The sequence below is a fragment of the Pinus tabuliformis genome, chromosome 4_2 (assembly GCF_031772625.1).
Source record: "Pinus tabuliformis cultivar Carrire ecotype Pingquan chromosome 4_2, CPIR1, whole genome shotgun sequence".
NCBI lineage: Eukaryota > Viridiplantae > Streptophyta > Pinopsida > Pinales > Pinaceae > Pinus > Pinus tabuliformis.
The window spans coordinates 271,526,892-271,543,636 of NC_142304.1; positions in this window are offsets into that span (position 1 = coordinate 271,526,892).

The window sequence follows — 16,745 nt, forward strand, 5'->3', positions numbered from 1 at the left end:
AATGGAGCTTCTTTCCACATGACCGGAAACAAGAGTTCATTCAGTGCCTTGGAGGAGAAAGATCTCCAGATACTCATAGCGATGGTTAATGATGAAAAGTATAGTGTCTCAGCTGTAGGCACGGTTGTTTTTCAGGGGGAGCATGGAGCTCGTATTACCTTGACCGATGTCAAGTATGTACCAGCACTAAGGAAAAATTTTGTGTCGATCGCAATGCTGGAAGACAAAGGCTATGATGTAGTCTTCAGTAAGGGAAAGGTTTTCCTTCGACACATCACCACTAGACAGGTGAAGCAGATTGGTTCATGATTCAAGAACCTATATGCTCTTGAGGTTTAAGATGCATGCAAAGCCTTGAGGAGCAAGGCAATTGTTGGAGACTTGGTGGTTGAGAGGGAGAGTACATTACCTCTCAACATGCAGCGCCAGAAGAAGTCTCAGACAATTGTGGAGGAGCCACAATTGGTGAAGCAGCTTTAGGAGGTTGTGGAGCAGCCACAACTAGAGAAGTTGAGAGGAGATCGAGTAGAGACATCTACTCATGCAGAGACCTCCAGTAGGGGTAAATTTTGAGCCAAGTGGGCAAAGGGATCACATGCATCCATACCTCCAGGTAGGAGGTGGGGCGATGTGGAGTGACAGTCCCAAGAAGGCTAGAATAGGGGCAGGATCATTGAGGTACCCAACCTCTTTGATTAGACCTTGCTACAGGAGCCTCGACGAGGAGTAGTAAGACTGCCTGAGTGGGTAGAGACAGATGCAGATGGAGTGGCAGAGAGAGCTATAGTGTTGGAATCCCAAGATAGTGCAAGGCTAATAGGCTGCAACAATGTGAGAGGCACAAGAGTGTTGCACCAGTGCAGGATGGCACAGATAGGTGTGCAACGATGCGAGATGCATGGAGTGTTGTAGCAGCTTAGAGGTCACAAAGGGAGCACTTGTCAATGGCAGAGGAAGCTTTAGCATCAGAGGGTGTTTCTAGCCCAATAGGGAGGTCAGTTGGGATATTCTTTTGTTTCTAGAGTTGCTAGAGCAACAACACTTGGGAGAAGTGTTGCATGCAATACATTCCAAAGGTTCAGGATTGGGTTCGAGTTGAATGCCTTTCTTGTTGAGAGGGAGTGTTGAAAATGGCAATAAGAAATGCTAAAAATAGCATTGCTATAAATAGCAGTTCAGGTACTAGTGTTGGACATAGCAATAAGGAATGAAAAATGGAAGTGATAAAAATAGCATTGCTATAAATAGCATTTCGGGATAGATTCCAATTTTAGTTAGTCCCTGAACTAAAATTGAGAAGTAAAATTCGAATTTGATCTTAGCAGCTATATGTAAATAATTAATTAATTCATCTTGAGTTAAATAAATGGAGAAAATCAAACATGAAGTCTATGTGAAGACATGCAACAGTTTCTCCATTGATTGACGAATTTATCCCTTAGTTAAGGAGACGAGGATGAGTTGTACGTTGAATTGTAGTTAGTGAGCTCAGTTAACTAAGTTAAGTCCAGTTAGTTTAGTTCCAACAGTTTGTGGAATTAATTGTGAGTTTAGTTAGTCAATGCATGCATGCATGCTACTAGGGTACTTCAAATAACTAAATATTCTCTCATAAATAACTCATGCATGTCAGTTCAGTCAAAGACCCAGTTGAGATCAAAGGAAGAGACATTGTACTATCAGTTGGAGGATTTTTCCTATATAGGAAACTCATCCATGCAGAAGGAATTATCTCCTTCAGGTTTGTGCAGTTATTTCTAAGCCAAGTGAGCAATGTGAGGTGGGAATTCACACAAGTGGAAGCACTTGACCCTAGGAAAAACTGTGCAAGGAAATAGGAGGCTTGGAGGGCAGAGGAGAAGGTTGTGAGAGCCTTTAACTATTTATGAGTAGTATTGTTTGATTGCAAAGAGAGCAGGATAGCTTGAGAGATGATTCTTTTTGTAACTTGAACAAGATTTCCACTTGTATGATAATACAGAGATTGGGGTTTTAGGCTGAGGCTTTCCTTGGGTTATTTCTTCTGTGTTATGTGTGATTGATTTCTCATTCTCAGTTATATGTTTTCTCTTGATCTTGCTCAATTCGATTAAGCTTCCACAAAGTGTTGTATAAGTAGATCTTGTATTGTGTTTTAGTATATTGCATAATTTGTTGATCTACAGTGGGAATTTCTACAAGGGTAAGTGGGAAAGACGAAGTAACCTGCACAACGATTCAATAATCCCTAAAATACTAAGCCCCTGTGATTTCGAGGAACCAAAATAGAGAAGTTTGAATTCTACCAGTGTGTCACAAAGTGTTGTAGAGGCTGCATCTAATTTTGGGGTCGTCAAGTCATGTTTAGTGTGTGCTTTCAAGGTCACATATGCACAAATTAACTCCCTCACACCCTTAGTCATTTAGCTAAAGTTATGACAAATGGATCACCCTCTAACAGTCGGACCTCCACCCTGCAATTGACTCAACCGATTGTCACCCAAAACAACACAGAAGTGTCCAACAAGCCATTTTAATCTGCGATGCCCGCAAGCTGGTCAACCAAACCTCTTGTTGCTCAACTGGAGAGTTTGACAGGGCAGTAACCCCAACACTCACTCCCCTCAAAAATTGCACAGAAGCTCTAGGCCTTGCCCGCTCCACTGATTGATGAAACTGCACAAACAAGGTGGATAGACACTAAATGCTCGTCCCTGACTCCCTCAAAAAATTTCGTAGTTTTCCCAGCAAGCCACCCAGTTAGCCGGCAGGCTGCTTACCCAAAAAAATGCACAGATTTCATGAGCAAGCCCCTATGATTTCCAGCATCTCTCTCAACTTAGAAATTTCGCAGAGGTGTTCAACAAGTCATCCTCCCGGAAATTACGTAGTTTTGTCTCCAACAACCCTGCAGCCCACTGCTAGCTCCCTCCAGGAATTATGCAATTTTTTCTACCAAGCCATCCTGCAACCCATTTCCATCTCCCTCCATGAATTGCACATTTTTTTCTGCCAAGCCTCTTGAAGCTCGCAGCCATCTCCCTCCAGGAATTGCATAGTTTTTCTGCCAAGCCCCTTAGATGCCCGCACTACCTCCCTCTAGAAATTACGTAGATCTACCCTCTAGCTGAACTAGATCCTGCGGACAGTCACTGCTGATCCGATTAACTACCTCAATATCCCAGAGACTTTTATGCAATTTTCACCAGCAGTGCCCAGAGCCCACATCCCAGCTTGAAACTTGCCTTGCGCAGTTTCATAGTCTTGTCCTCTCTCTCGGTCAACTACATTCGAAAGTGAATAACAATGGATCGAGGTAGACTATGAGGTTTATGGATTTGATGTCGTCTCGTCATGGGTGATTGCAGATACAGGTATATGTATAATACATGATGCAATGATGGATGGGATGAACAAGGAGAGTACATGCAAGGATATGTGTTTGTGAACGGACGAACGGACAATGCATGCGAGGAGAATTTTTCGCAAACGGATGAACATGTCAAGCATGCAAAAGTACATGAAAATAAGCAACGTGCATATGCAACATCAAGCAAACACCAAGGCCATCAGAGACCCCACACACCTTTCCATGCGGAGGTGAAGCTGTGATACATGAATAGCACACCCATCACTCAGTAGCACTGCAGCTCGACATGCACACCAGCAGCAGCATGAAAATACCAGCACTATCATGTCGAGTCATGTCATGAGTCATGTCGGCCACATCACTATTGTGGGCCATACTGTGTAAATCAATATAATGTAACGTGGAAGTCCAAGAGACCCACATGTCATACGAAGATTCATGTAAAGCTGAAGAGTCAAATAAGTCAAACAGTCATGAGGGAAGTCGAATAGTCACAAGGGCCAGTTTCACCCTTAGTTATAAATACCCACTAATTTGTACATGCAAAGGACTTTTCAGAGTGGCTCCAATGCCCCTTTCATGAGGTTAGTGATTTACGGTGTACCGATGTGTCCTGGAACTTTCACTTAATTTAGAAGCCCAATCACAAGCCAACACGTTTTCACACATGTGTTGTAACTGTTTGTAAGATTGATCCTAAACACTTGTAATACATGTTGCTTTAACATGTGTTAAACAATTGAACTCATTCATTTTCTCTAATATATATAATTATGAAAATGTGTTGTATAAGTTGTTAATGATGTCCTGCCCGTGTTGGTTACCTCCCCGGATATCAAACAAAACCTTTCACATAAACTTGTTATAATGACCGTCACACACGTGCGGGCTACTCCGTTGGGTGTTTTATGTGCTATCTTCCTGTGTGTGTTGTGACTGCCGCATCCGTGTGGACTTCTCCTCCGAAAGTTGTGCATGTCCCGTTGTGTTATGAGTCTCTGACAGAGTTGGGATTTTTTCCCCATCGACTAGAGACTCACTTCCATCCTTCCTCTGTATTGTGAAAGAACCTTGACACAAGTAATGTTATCATTCACTAGGCATGCGAACCTCAAAAAAAAAGCTGAGCACTCTCTCTTGCTGACAAGTAAGAGCTAAGGCAAACATATAAGATAATGGAAATCGGTCCATCATACCGGATGGGACTCCTACACCAAACAGTGTGAGGTCTAGTTGGGACTTCATACCAGGAATATCCCATGAATTTTGGTGGGTCTAGCACCGTTAATAGATTCGTTATTCACTCACAGGGTAAATGGACGTAAAAAGGATGGTGTTATGACCTGACTCAAAACTTTAATGCAATAGAACATGATATTGTGGTATTTTATTTTCAATGAATTCTAGCTAAAGTAAGGAGAGAGTTTCTTCATTAAAATATTAACTCCATAATGCATCACTTTAACTTGCTAATTCAATTCAAAGCCCTAAGTGCCAAACCACACAATATAATCTATGCACAATTTTCTTGAAAACTATAAAAATGTAATCTATGCACAATTTAAGTTCATGTTATGAAAAAGAGAATTCTAACTATGAAAATGTAATATATGCAAGAGAATTCTTCAAAACAAACACAAGATGATTGAAAATCAGCGAAAGAGCAATAAAACTATTTTCCTTCACCAATATAACTAAAGAACCAATCGAGTGTAAGTAAAGGAAATTGGGTGAAAATTCCAAATATCAAAAGTGATGACACTCAAAGGTGATTAACACTTTGAGTAATGAACAAAAGAAATCAAATTAATAATTTCTCAAAAAGAAAATTCAAAACAACCAATCAACTTGACAGAGACTTACTAAAGGTGTAAACAAGTGTATTTAAATAGGAGAAATCAAAATTTCTTGACTTGATGAAAAGAAAACTGAAATTTTCAAAAATTTCAGGTATGCGCATAGGCAATAGAACAATCCAGTGGGCATACACATTATTTCAAAGGGAAAAATATGTAGATATACGCTCTGTGCCTAAATATAAAGTGCGCACAGTGGAAAATTTTTAGAAAAAAATAAAAACAAGTCAAATAAATCACAAAATCCATATTCTCAACATTTCCAAACACTCATAGAGGGATTCAACAGAAGGATCAAAGGTAAAAGAAAATATAATGAATGATGGAGAGTGAGATGTTCCCTAGTATAGTCACCAATTTGTTAGGCAGACTAATCCCTTTTACAGACAAGATTGATCTCCCTAGACCTTAGAGAAATCTAGTAACAAATAAGAAAAAAGTGTTGCCATTCCTTAGATTACAATTGAATGAAACAAGCAATATGAGAGAGGTCTAATATGCTGAAGGATTGTTAGATGGACCTTAATTTATGTTTATTTTATAGGCATGGGCCTTAATTTATGTCTAATTTAGAGGCCCATCATACCCCCCTGCTGAAAGTGTTGCTCATCCTTTGAGCAACTTAGTGACCTCATTTTGCCTCATTCATGGCCCTGGTGGCCTCTCTCTTATGCATTAATAATCTTGGTTGTAAGTTCTGTAAGGACAAGCCCAAAAACATATTTGTGCAAAGAAAAATCATTGTTTTTTGAGACCATTAGCTTTCCTTCTTCCTCTTATTCAAGATGGGTTCTCGAATATTTTTCAGTTTGGCAAGGTCTTCCACACCCTTATCAACCTTCTGCTACCTTGTTCCACCATTTGGACACCTCTAAAACCTTTAAAATTCCTTTAGATGAGAACTAGGAAATCCTGTAGTAATTCCCGTCAAAACTACAGGAAACCCTTTTTGAGCATAAATGATATTTTGAGCCTAGGACATGCCCTCAACTTGACTCCCATGCCTTTTTCCCATTTTTAGGCATTGGACAAAAGCTAGAAAGAAATTGGAGACCTCTTGGAAAACATATCATCACTATAGTTTGAGTTTTGTTTTGATGGTGAATGCTTCATTTACTTTTGTTGCCTTCTTTCTCTCTCTTGTGGCCTAGCTGACTACCTAATGGCATTGGAGTTCTCTGTTTTGATTAGGTCTCTCTTAAGCTCTTCCATCTTGGGGTTTAGCATAATTTGTTCATTTCTTCTTTCTTGTAGCAACATTCTTCACAGATTTCATGGGCAGGCTGCTTACCCAAAAAAATGCACAGATTTCATGAGCAAGCCCCTATGATTTCCAGCATCTCTCTCAACTTAGAAATTTCGCAGAGGTGTTCAACAAGTCATCCTCCCGGAAATTACGTAGTTTTGTCTCCAACAACCCTGCAGCCCACTGCTAGCTCCCTCCAGGAATTATGCAATTTTTTCTACCAAGCCATCCTGCAACCCATTTCCATCTCCCTCCATGAATTGCACATTTTTTTCTGCCAAGCCTCTTGAAGCTCGCAGCCATCTCCCTCCAGGAATTGCATAGTTTTTCTGCCAAGCCCCTTAGATGCCCGCACTACCTCCCTCTAGAAATTACGTAGATCTACCCTCTAGCTGAACTAGATCCTGCGGACAGTCACTGCTGATCCGATTAACTACCTCAATATCCCAGAGACTTTTATGCAATTTTCACCAGCAGTGCCCAGAGCCCACATCCCAGCTTGAAACTTGCCTTGCGCAGTTTCATAGTCTTGTCCTCTCTCTCGGTCAACTACATTCGAAAGTGAATAACAATGGATCGAGGTAGACTATGAGGTTTATGGATTTGATGTCGTCTCGTCATGGGTGATTGCAGATACAGGTATATGTATAATACATGATGCAATGATGGATGGGATGAACAAGGAGAGTACATGCAAGGATATGTGTTTGTGAACGGACGAACGGACAATGCATGCGAGGAGAATTTTTCGCAAACGGATGAACATGTCAAGCATGCAAAAGTACATGAAAATAAGCAACGTGCATATGCAACATCAAGCAAACACCAAGGCCATCAGAGACCCCACACACCTTTCCATGCGGAGGTGAAGCTGTGATACATGAATAGCACACCCATCACTCAGTAGCACTGCAGCTCGACATGCACACCAGCAGCAGCATGAAAATACCAGCACTATCATGTCGAGTCATGTCATGAGTCATGTCGGCCACATCACTATTGTGGGCCATACTGTGTAAATCAATATAATGTAACGTGGAAGTCCAAGAGACCCACATGTCATACGAAGATTCATGTAAAGCTGAAGAGTCAAATAAGTCAAACAGTCATGAGGGAAGTCGAATAGTCACAAGGGCCAGTTTCACCCTTAGTTATAAATACCCACTAATTTGTACATGCAAAGGACTTTTCAGAGTGGCTCCAATGCCCCTTTCATGAGGTTAGTGATTTACGGTGTACCGATGTGTCCTGGAACTTTCACTTAATTTAGAAGCCCAATCACAAGCCAACACGTTTTCACACATGTGTTGTAACTGTTTGTAAGATTGATCCTAAACACTTGTAATACATGTTGCTTTAACATGTGTTAAACAATTGAACTCATTCATTTTCTCTAATATATATAATTATGAAAATGTGTTGTATAAGTTGTTAATGATGTCCTGCCCGTGTTGGTTACCTCCCCGGATATCAAACAAAACCTTTCACATAAACTTGTTATAATGACCGTCACACACGTGCGGGCTACTCCGTTGGGTGTTTTATGTGCTATCTTCCTGTGTGTGTTGTGACTGCCGCATCCGTGTGGACTTCTCCTCCGAAAGTTGTGCATGTCCCGTTGTGTTATGAGTCTCTGACAGAGTTGGGATTTTTTCCCCATCGACTAGAGACTCACTTCCATCCTTCCTCTGTATTGTGAAAGAACCTTGACACAAGTAATGTTATCATTCACTAGGCATGCGAACCTCAAAAAAAAAGCTGAGCACTCTCTCTTGCTGACAAGTAAGAGCTAAGGCAAACATATAAGATAATGGAAATCGGTCCATCATACCGGATGGGACTCCTACACCAAACAGTGTGAGGTCTAGTTGGGACTTCATACCAGGAATATCCCATGAATTTTGGTGGGTCTAGCACCGTTAATAGATTCGTTATTCACTCACAGGGTAAATGGACGTAAAAAGGATGGTGTTATGACCTGACTCAAAACTTTAATGCAATAGAACATGATATTGTGGTATTTTATTTTCAATGAATTCTAGCTAAAGTAAGGAGAGAGTTTCTTCATTAAAATATTAACTCCATAATGCATCACTTTAACTTGCTAATTCAATTCAAAGCCCTAAGTGCCAAACCACACAATATAATCTATGCACAATTTTCTTGAAAACTATAAAAATGTAATCTATGCACAATTTAAGTTCATGTTATGAAAAAGAGAATTCTAACTATGAAAATGTAATATATGCAAGAGAATTCTTCAAAACAAACACAAGATGATTGAAAATCAGCGAAAGAGCAATAAAACTATTTTCCTTCACCAATATAACTAAAGAACCAATCGAGTGTAAGTAAAGGAAATTGGGTGAAAATTCCAAATATCAAAAGTGATGACACTCAAAGGTGATTAACACTTTGAGTAATGAACAAAAGAAATCAAATTAATAATTTCTCAAAAAGAAAATTCAAAACAACCAATCAACTTGACAGAGACTTACTAAAGGTGTAAACAAGTGTATTTAAATAGGAGAAATCAAAATTTCTTGACTTGATGAAAAGAAAACTGAAATTTTCAAAAATTTCAGGTATGCGCATAGGCAATAGAACAATCCAGTGGGCATACACATTATTTCAAAGGGAAAAATATGTAGATATACGCTCTGTGCCTAAATATAAAGTGCGCACAGTGGAAAATTTTTAGAAAAAAATAAAAACAAGTCAAATAAATCACAAAATCCATATTCTCAACATTTCCAAACACTCATAGAGGGATTCAACAGAAGGATCAAAGGTAAAAGAAAATATAATGAATGATGGAGAGTGAGATGTTCCCTAGTATAGTCACCAATTTGTTAGGCAGACTAATCCCTTTTACAGACAAGATTGATCTCCCTAGACCTTAGAGAAATCTAGTAACAAATAAGAAAAAAGTGTTGCCATTCCTTAGATTACAATTGAATGAAACAAGCAATATGAGAGAGGTCACTAACTATTTAATCAAAATTCCTTATGAAGTCCCTTTCAATTCCTTCTACCACTCGCTTCTCCTTGATGCTTTAGACACCATTCTAGCGCTTCCCACAGCTTCTCCATGATGTCGTGAAGGATTTCGTCATAGAGAGAAACACACAAAGGATTAAAGCATCTAATATATAGCATAAAAGATAAATGAACTAATTAACTAAACATATATTGTAAATTGAATAAAAAATCAATCATAACCTATGTGGGTGATTAAGCAATCCCACAAATGATATCAACAAAGACATAATTGAGAAAGAACAATTGATTTTATATTAATAAAATGGAGAACATAATTGCATCCTTAAATCCTTGATGTTTCAAGCCTCTTCTCACAATCTCCAACCCTCTCCTTGGATGAATAATCTCCCAGCCTTATTACTACAATATAATCCTACCTTCAATAGTCCTTCTCAATCCTCAACCTTGTGTTACCTTTATAGTCCAAAAGGAGGAAGTTTGGGATCCATTTCCCAAGGGATGAGATCCACATATGGTGGGATAGGGGTTCCACAAAGAGAAGGAAGTAGCTCCATGATGAAAGGGATCAAGGCTAAATAGGCATCCATTCGAAGCTTGTTAGTTGGGAAATATTTGACTAACAAAACTTCTAGACTTTGCTTTTTACTTTTAAATGTGTTAAGTCATGTGCGCAAGTGATAGTGTAAGACAGAGCGCAATTATGCATAGTTTCTAATGGACTTGTTGATGGTGCTGGACCCGCCAACATGTCAAGGGGATCTCCCCGATAAGAAGTCCCAATTAGACCTTAAACCATTTGGTGTAGGAGTCCTAGTAGTGGGTCATATGGTAATGCCTTGACTGCAATTTTGCACAAAGGCAAGTAAGATAACTCCGTCAGTAGCAAGGGTGTGACCACTGCAGTGAGTCAAGGAAGGTGCATGAGAGGTTCTAACACATGTGAGTTGAGATGAGTGCACCCCTTGTCAACCTATAAAAATACTCAGATGGGAAGGGAACACACGAGCGAAGATGCATTACAATGCTAGAAAGCAAGTCAGCTGGCAATCCAAAGTGATGGTTAAACCAATAGCACATCTGCAACAAGATTCATACAATTGCATACAAAATAGTTTATACACAACTATGTAAGTTAAATAACATACATGTCTACAACAACCGAAATAGTCCAACTACAATAAACATATGCATGAAAATGTGTTGGCTCTAATTATATAAATAAGTGTAAGTTCCAGTCATACAATACATCCATGTAAACCCGTTAGCCCCAATAGTGGAACGTTACAGCCACATCCGCTTGCTCTTCCAAAGAGATGAAATAGCTCTATGCAGTGGAGAAGCCAAGGCGTGTTACAATATCGTCCAAGCTCCCTCCAAGATAGTCTTATCGGAAGCTTGGCTGACCAAAAGCCTCTACAATGAGTTATGAGGTTATATTTATGGCAAAGGGTGGGGTGACACTTGACATTCCCCTTTGTGACAGTTCATCTACCCTCATGACTCTTCACCTAATCTATGAATTTTACATCCAACTATTTGTAGGTTTGAACCCCGTACAGAAATTACTTACATATAAATTCTAAAACACAGAAAATAAACAATGCGAGAGCATAACACATATACACAAAGATTTTTCACTAGATCCCAAAACCGGGATTACCAACTTGATTTTTCATTATGTTCCTTTCAATGTTACAATACATATTCATACATGCCGAAGCATCCAATACCATGGACCGAAAACCATCGCGTCCAAAACCATGGACCGAAAACCATAGGTAGTTTCGCCCAACCTAATATAGGGTCCAAAAAAAAAATTTCCGAGGCGCTACCCCAGACCCCATAGAGGGGGGATACCCGCCCCCCTCAAATCCCCCCTATTGCGCAATCGACGCAACGAAGGGGGGGCTCTGCCAACACTGATGAAGGTGATCTGTTGGCTAGGTAACATGTTGTCTCCACCGCCTCTGCCCAGAATTCTTGTCCTAACCCGGCACCACTAAGCATGCTTCTTGCCCTTTACATCAATGTCTTGTTCATTCTTTCTGCAACTCCATTTTGCTGAGGTGTATATGGAGTAGTCTTCTATCGTGCTATACCACACTTCTTAAAGAATTCTTCAAATTCCTTACTGCAAAACTCTCCACCGTTATTTGTCCTCGGCACCTTTATCTTCGTCTCTGTTTGGTTTTCCACCAGAGCCTTAAATTCTTTAAACCTGTCAAAGACTTCATATTTCTTCTTAAGGAAATATATCCATGTATTCCTTGAGAAGTCATCTATAAATGATACATAGTACACAGACTTACCCAGTGATGGAACCTTCACAGGTCCAAACACATCACTGTGCACAAGCTCTAATATCTATTTCGCCCTCTTACCACCAGAGGGGAAACTCACCCGATTATGCTTCCCATATACACAATTTTCACAGAAATAAAAATCCAGAGAGCTATTACTCATACCTTCTACCATACCTTTACCATGAAGTATTCGAAGGCCCTTCTCTCCAATATGTCAAAGCCTTTGATGCCACAGCATGGTCTTCTCTATAGAGACCACTAGATTTTCTGCTCCACTTTCAGGAACCACATAACTGTTGCACCCATCAACAATAGTGCTACCTTGCAGCTTGTACAGAGTTCCAGTCCGAACTCCCCGCATCAATACCAGTGCTCCTCGAACCATCTTGTAGGTATCCTTCTCGAACACTGTTTTTACACTTGCATCATCCAACTTGTTTACAGAAATCAGATTTCTGGCTAATGCAGGAATATGCAGAACACCTAGAATTGTTCTAACCCTTCCACCTTGCAACTTCAACTTTACTTTTCTGTCACCAACGATTCTAGCCTTCCTATCATCCCCTAAGAAGACATCACCACCATCGTATATCATATTTGCAGAACCACTCTCTAAGGGGAGTGAAGTGAAAGGATGCATCCGAGTCAATCAACCATGCCTCATGATCTACATGTGTACTTGAAGAAGCCAAGTACACATCCCCACCTTCATCTGAGGTGGTTTTCGCCTATGCAGAAGGAGCATCATTAGATCCCTTTCCTTTATCAGGAGCTTTAGATTTATAGTCCCTTTTGTAGTACCCTTCCTTTCTGCATTTCCAGCACACCACCTTTACAAGTTTTCCTAGAGATTTAAATCTCCCTCTAGATTTAGATCTCCCACTCAATGACTTATTTTTGTTTATGTTCTAGGATCGTCCTCGTACAGACAAGGCATCACCATTTTGGGTCTCCATATTTTTCCATCTCATCTCCTCCGTCAGCAAGGATGAGACTATTTCATCAAACTGCAAGGTAGTTACATTGCTACCTATTGCAATAACCAGACTATCCCACGAATCTGGTAGAGAACACAACAAACTGATGCACATATCTTCATCTGAAATTTTAATATCAACAGATGCTAACTGAATTACCATAGTATTAAATGCGTTTAGATGCTCTGTCACTGAGTCTCCATCTTTCATCCTCAGTTATACAGCTTTTTTCCATAGGAACAGTTTATTCACTAGAGAGACTTAGATTGGTACAAAGTCCCTAACTTGTCCCACAAAGCCTTCATCGTAGCTTCCCCTGATACATTCAACAATACTGAATCTGAGACACACAATCTTATTGTGCTCTTTTCCTTCCGATCCAAATTCTTCCATTCTTCATCGGACACTCGCGTTGGTTTAGTACCCAGATCTACCGCAATCCATTGATCTTTATCCACCAACAGATCCTCCATCTTGAGTTTCCACAACTCAAAACTCTGACCATTAAATTTCTCGATCTCTATCTTTCCACTGCTAGCCATCTTCTTTCACCACCAGAACCGGTCTCACAAATCTCCCTTTGAACAGGGTCTACCACAGGCTCGAGTGAAACCCCTCAGCAACAAGGGTGTCCCCTTGAAGCCAAAACAACTCGAATACAAAATGTAGGTTTGAACCTCGTACAGAAAATACCTGCATACGATTTCTAAAACACAGAAAATAAATAATGCGAGAGCATAACACATAAAACACATATACACAGATATTTTCCCCTGGATCAAAAAACTGGGACTACCAGCTTGATTTTTCATTATGTTCCTTTCAATGTTACAATACATATTTATACATGCCAAAGCATCCAATACCATGGACCGAAAACCATCATGTCCAAAACCATGGACCAAAAAACCATAGGTAGGTTCACCCAACCTAATATAGGGTCCAAAAAAAATTTCCCGGGGCGCTGCCCTGGACCCTGTAGAGGGGGACTACCCACCCCCCTCAAACCCCCCTATGACTCCCCCGCTACGCAAGTGGCGCAACGAAAGGGGGGCTTCACCCCCCTCTAACCCCCTAGTTCACTACGTTGGTTAGTCGTGGAAAGAATATAACACAACCCAAAACTATTGAAAATTGAATTTCCACTTGACATGATGCTACATTACAATGCACATGTGCTCATGTGAGACGAAATGGCTTGAGAAAGCCATGCAAGACATCACTGACACTCGGTTCGTTTTGGTGATACCAACTCTTTAGCATGCTTGTGATGGTGAAGGTGGTGAGTTGATACCAAGCTTGGTCGTCTGTGATAGTGTGCATGCACCCCATGGTGACATCTTTCTGAAGCGAACTCTTGCCTTCGTTGCAACCAGTGCATTGATTCGGCTCCTTCATCCAACTTGTCTGCTAGCATGCGCAAGGTCTTCTTGGGTGCGGCTAAACTGGAAACACACCAATGAATAGCGTTCATGCTAATCTTCAAGTGTGTGCTGGAGGTCATGCACATCAACTTTCCAAAGTACATGTTAATCTCTAGTTGGACTTGCTTCTTGTCTTCACGTTAGTGAGTGTGCTGAATAGGTTGGATTTCATGTGTGTGCACAATGACATGAATCCCTTGCATGTGATAAAAAACACTACTCACCATGTCTGCTTCATGCCAGCTACTAGGATAGATCTATAACTTGTACAGGTGCAGTTTCATCCGTGAGTGCATGTTGCACCCACTGATGTTCCTGTTCCTACTGCAACTCATTTCTCTGTCTGTGTAGCTTCATGTTCTTCCTTGAGTTTCTACTTCAGGACATGCAACTCTGTTAGGGTCCCACCCTAACCTCCTTATTTATGTAGTAGGATCAAGTCATAGTTATAGTTAAGTAAGGAGTCAATAAAGCCCATATTAATAATTGTAAGTGGTTAACTCGTAATTAATGATGAGACCACAGTTAGTTGCAAATGGGCCATGGTATTAGATAGATGGTATTAATAAGAACCATGGTATTGATCCATGGTATTGCATGTATGAGTCATATATAAAGGATAGAGACTCCCTACGAGGAGCATCGTGTCTTATTTTGTAATCGAGCTCTGCTCTATTTGAGGTTGCCCCCTCGAAGAGGCAAGTGAACATTGCTTTCTGAATAATAAAATACTTGCTGTTGTTTCTCACTATTCTATGTTCTTGGTATATTTCTTCACATATTCTATATTCCGGTATCATCTTGCAGGTTAAGAACATAACAAGTGGTATCAGAGCTCTTTCCAAGGCTGGTGGAATCTCCATTTCTTAGCAAAAAAAAATTTGGCTAGAGATGTGTTCCGGCGTCTTTAAACCACAGGATCTGTCATTGAGCGCATAAACCTGCGGATTTGGGGAGGCATGCATGCAGGAAATACAAGAGGTGGTCATGCTTGTTGGACTCCCTTGTAACCCCTGTGGGTACCCCTTCGAGTAGTAGCGCATTAGACAGAACCGTGCACGGACTGTCTTCCAAGTACCCTCTGGGTATATCGAAAGCCCCCTAGCTCCTTTGAAACCTTTCCATAGATAAACCGTCAGTCGTCTTGCTGCTACAGTACACCGAGAACAGCACTCGGAGAGATTACTCGCCCGTACGATAGGGTAGTCGGGTTGTACGACTAAGGGTACGGTTGATGCTCCTTAGTTAGAGCCCTGAAACATTGGGTTGAGTACTACTGTTAGACCCTTATGTATATTGCGATTTGTAGCACCTGACACTCCTCGAGACCATAGTTCCCTTTTCTATCTCGGGATCACGCATAATCTCTGCCAGATCAGATCTTGCAAGTGGGGTTGCAGCAGCAGCAGACATCAGTCCCGCAGTTCCGAGTTAGCAGACCAGCCTTTCTGATCCATCAAATCCACAGCAGCAATCGGTGCCGCCGCTCAGAGCTATCCGATCAGCCATTTAGATCTCTCAGATCCACCATATCTGAGTAGTTGTGTGGGGTTCCTATATCGGGGCATGATTTTTGCAGGACTTTTGGCAGCATTGACATTTCAGGGATTTGGCTACTGCAATATTCCTAAGCAAGGAGTAAAACTCCGTTAGGAGTTTTCAAAATATTAAAAAATAAAAAAATTAAAAAATAAAAAAATAAAATAAAAATTTAAAAAAAAAAGTCTTAGAGCCCCCGAGGTGCTTATCGGTGATCTAGCCCATAAGAATCAGGACGACGAGCTGAGCAAGGTGGTACCATTCAAGTGTTAGTGAAAAAAATTCAGGCAGTCCCAAATTTCAAGTACATCGGATCGGTGCATGGTAGAAACTAGAGCGCAAGCTATGGCCAATGAGAAGATCGACAAACTTGAACAATCCTTGCAAGCCCTCCAAGCTCAGCTTGACAGACTAACTAACACACTCTTTAAGGGCAAGGAGGAAGCCCGCGAGGAGGCGTATATTGGCAATGGACACAGTGAGGGTGAGTCTAGCCACTCTCTTCACCTCTGGGGCACCCACCAACAATCCCGTCCGCGACCTCCCAAGTTGGATATGCATAAATTTGATGGTTCTCACCCGGCCACATGGATAGCACAAATGGAGCAGTATTTCAATCTGAATAACATCTTAGATAATGAGACTCAACTTATGGTGGGGTGCATGTACTTGGACAATGAAAGATGGCAATGGTAGGAATGGCATCAACGTTGCAATGGAAGTTTTCTGACGTGGGCCACCTTAAAAAAAGCTCTTATAGAGCGCTTTGACTAGGAATCTTCTTTTTTGGGTCGTCTCACTAAGCTCTGACAAACTGGCATAGTGGATGAATATATTACAGCCTTTGAAGCCTTAGCTTTCCACACTAGGGATCTCTCAGATGCGTTCTACACGGAATGTTTTATCAGTAGTCTTAAAGAGGCCATACAAGCCCACGTCCAACTACACCACCCTCCCACATGGTCGGAGGCTTGCAAGGTAGCTCGTAACGTGGAATGTGTGCTAGCAGCCCAATCCATTCACCCAAATTTCACCACCAAGGGTCGCC